Source organism: Ranitomeya imitator, unplaced genomic scaffold, assembly GCF_032444005.1.
Source record: "Ranitomeya imitator isolate aRanImi1 unplaced genomic scaffold, aRanImi1.pri SCAFFOLD_863, whole genome shotgun sequence".
Lineage (NCBI taxonomy): Eukaryota > Metazoa > Chordata > Amphibia > Anura > Dendrobatidae > Ranitomeya > Ranitomeya imitator.
In genome coordinates, this window is record NW_027194791.1 from 25687 (window position 1) to 29183 (window position 3497).

The 3497-nt window shown below is 42.6% G+C and overlaps 1 long non-coding RNA gene across 1 annotated transcript; it reads left to right on the forward strand.

The window, feature by feature from the left end:
• Positions 1-294: 294 nt before the first annotated feature.
• LOC138656338 (uncharacterized) lies at positions 295-1269 on the forward strand. Its single transcript, XR_011316908.1, has 2 exons — positions 295-862; positions 1134-1269. It is a non-coding gene; the product is annotated as an uncharacterized lncRNA (long non-coding RNA).
• The last annotated feature ends 2228 nt before the right edge of the window (positions 1270-3497 follow it).

The following is a 3497-nucleotide window of genomic DNA, read 5'->3' on the forward strand; positions in this document are numbered from 1 at the left end:
ATTGCTGGGGAATCCATCATCCTGGAGCACCACTCATCATTGTCCTCTCATCACTAGGCGCTGGGCTGTGAGGGGTTAATGAGTGCAGCAGGAGCCTCAATGGACGTGTGAGAGATGAGGCAAGATGTGCAGTCCTAAGAAAATCGATGAGAGTTCTAGGCAGGGCTGCATCTCTACAAGGAACAGGTCCCAAAGTGATGAGGAGATGAGGCAGCACTTCTCTAGATAGAAACTAGTGGTGAGAGGTGTTCCTAAATATTGTAGCCAAATGGCAGTGTGAAGTCAGGTATGAAACAATGTTTCCCTGCCTTAGGCAAACACAGCCCAGCCCAGGGATGCCCAGCTGTAGCCATACCCTGCTGCAAGTGCCCACCCCCTGTCAATCATGAGAGGACACAACCTGTGAGCACCCTGCCAGCAAGCACTGTGCTCTGATCAGCTGCTGCAAGGACCAATTGTTCAGAGAAGAGGGACACATCATCCTGTCCCTGCTCCCCTCCTCCAAATCCCTGGAGTAGCAATTAGAGTGCCCTGCTTCATATGGAACGATCCATTGTCTGTAACAGGTTCAGGCTGACAGCAGTGCCTGCTGCTGCTGGATTAAAGTGTGGCAGGGTGGGTGCAGGGCACCTAGTGGGTTAAGCCAGCCTTCCTCCTCTCTGCTGGGTCTGCCTGCTCAGGAATGATGCGAGCTTTGGGGAATCCAAGTTGCTGGCTCATCTGCTGGCTCCCTGTCTCATGTTAGGAGGGAGCATCATCCTAGAGAGCAGACACCAGGCACGGATACTATGGACTGATTGCTTGCCCAGCAGCATGGAGTTTACAGTGGGCATCATCTGCATTATTGTCTGCCTGCAGCCAGGTAAGAGGAACATTTTCTGGTCCTGGGGTGATGGGGAAGTGTTGGGTAGTGGATGTATTTCTATAGAACAGTGACATGGTGGGGATGAGGGAAGCATAAGTTTGAAACCCCTGTCAAAGTAGGTCAGTGATCTGGGGTGTGCATGTGGTTCTCCTTTTTCTATGAAAAGCCCCCTCTTCAAGCTCCGAGTGTGTGTGACATTGCATAGTCTTGAATTCTTCATGTACATCATACAATGTGTCTACATTCAGCTTTGGCTTTCTTGGGTCAGTTGCAGGGTTTGGCGTGGACCCCTCCCTACAGATTGACATCCTAGAGGAGCTCCAGCTGGGGGAGACCACTCCTGGAGTACAGCAGGTTCAAGGACTCCACAACAGAAGCAAAGCCTTCCTTTTCAAAGGTATTTCCGAATGTATTGTGTAAAGCGCACATTCACCTGCTCCACTGTTGGGGCCTCTGTGTCCTTGTGTGTGTGTATGGCTTGCACTGTCCTTTGTCTGTCCCCTCAGCATATACTAATGCCATGCTTTATTAATGATCATTAAGCAGCAGGAGACAGGGACCTCCTTTCTCTCAGGGTTATCCTTTCATCCGAGCCATGGGCATGACACGATACAACTTGCCTGTTTATTAGTGCAATGTGCTTCTCAGATACTTTATTGCCAAGGGCTGGACAATAGATGCAATATATATGATCATCAAAATTAGGATAATCCATGGAAATTATTAAATCTCGCATCCTAAACATAAGAGAAAAGATTTCAGTTTTCACTTTTTAACCAATACGTTATGACCAATAATGAACTTGCACAATAATTGATCGGTCAACTGGACTAAAATGACCGAATACATTCAACTGACATCTTTGAGACTTTTATAAGAGGCATAGAACATGACATCAATTATATCTTCTTAGTAATCTTATTTACATGATCAATCATTTATTCAGATGGTTCATTGACCTATGAGTTTGGGATGAACATTATTTGCATTATTCGGACTTATTAGTTTATAGGACACTTAGACCATTCAAAACAGTTTACCACATTAACCAAAAAATGAACCTCTACATCTATCTCAAAGGCTAGTAATATGTTATCATGTATTAAATTGTCCAGTAATGACAGCTTTGTCTGATCCAACAACTGATTTCTACCGACTTTCCAATTAGACGATACGTGATTCTCTGCTGAGCTGTGCTGCACAGATCATCCGCCTAAACTACAAGCTTTTCCCACTCAAGTGTCAGTGCTCTTTTGCAACCGCTTGCTTTTTTACTGATTGATGGCCCCTTAATTAATGTACAGCAGGACTGAGGCTGGCAGATGGTTGATTTGAGTCTAGGGAAGCAATGAATAATAAGGCACACTAGCCTGATCAGGGAGATTAATGCTGCTGGGAACCTGTGACTTACGGTACAAACCAAATTGGTTTGTGAAAGTTGGATGGCTCTATTTTATGTGCCTGAGAGATGGGGTGCTCAGGGAACACTGCAGCTCAAGCCTGGGGTTGGTCGAAGGCTCATGTTGCAGAATAAAAGAATAAATTCTAATTAACAATAAGCAAAAATCGAGAAAAACCTGCAAGTAATGCTAAATAAATATTAGATTTTTTTTGTTGTTGTTGGATTTCACCAGGTACTCTAAAAAGGACCATCCAAAAATAAGTCCTATTCTTATTTTTTCCACAGTTACATTGTTGATACCTCCCGGTATGGTTACCAAGAGAAAATTTATATTATATTGGTTTTAATTGGTGTCTACATGACAGCTATGTATTAAAACTGTAACTGCGAAAGATAGAGTATATGAAACATCTTTAGATTATATTACATTAATTAATATACATTTCAGTATTATAACGATAACCACATAATGTATTGGTTAGACTTCAAGCTAACTTAAAATAAAATTTAGAATCTATTTCCGGAATCAGGTAAAATATTGCATTTGCTATTACTATCAAGTTTTTTTTACATTAAAAAGAATATCTGATCAGAATATGACCTACAGTGGCTTGTAAAAGTTTTTACCAATTTTTCGTGTTTTGCTACCTGGCAACCTGGAATTTCACTGTTTTTTTAAGGTTTGCATCAGTTCATGTAAAGAACATGCCTACCACTGTGAACGTTTTTATTTTTATTGCAAAGCAAACAACAATAGGACTAATTAAAAAAACTTCAGTATGCATAACTATAAACATAAGGATAAATGACCTTGGGGAGGTCAAAACATCAAACGCCGCGGAGACACCATCACGTGTTTCTCAACGCAGTGATCCAGAACTGCGTTGAGAAACACGTGATGATGTCTCCGCGGTGTTGGATGTTTTGATCTCCCCGAGGTCATTCATCCTTATGTTTATAGTCCTTTTACTAGACACTGCTCCTAATAGCCAGTTTACTACTCCACACTGATGAGGGGCAAATACCCCGAAACAGCTGTCTGTGGATGGATACCATGTTTTGGCAAAGGTGGTTTTCCTTTTTGGATGCTGCTCTTCCTGTGGTTGTTCCTTCCCGGTGAAAGACCTGGTTATTTATTGCTTGCGTTGAGAAACACGTGATGGTGTCTCCGCGGCTTTTCTACATGCATGAGTATGCATAACTATTCACCCCCCCTAAAGTTAGTACTCT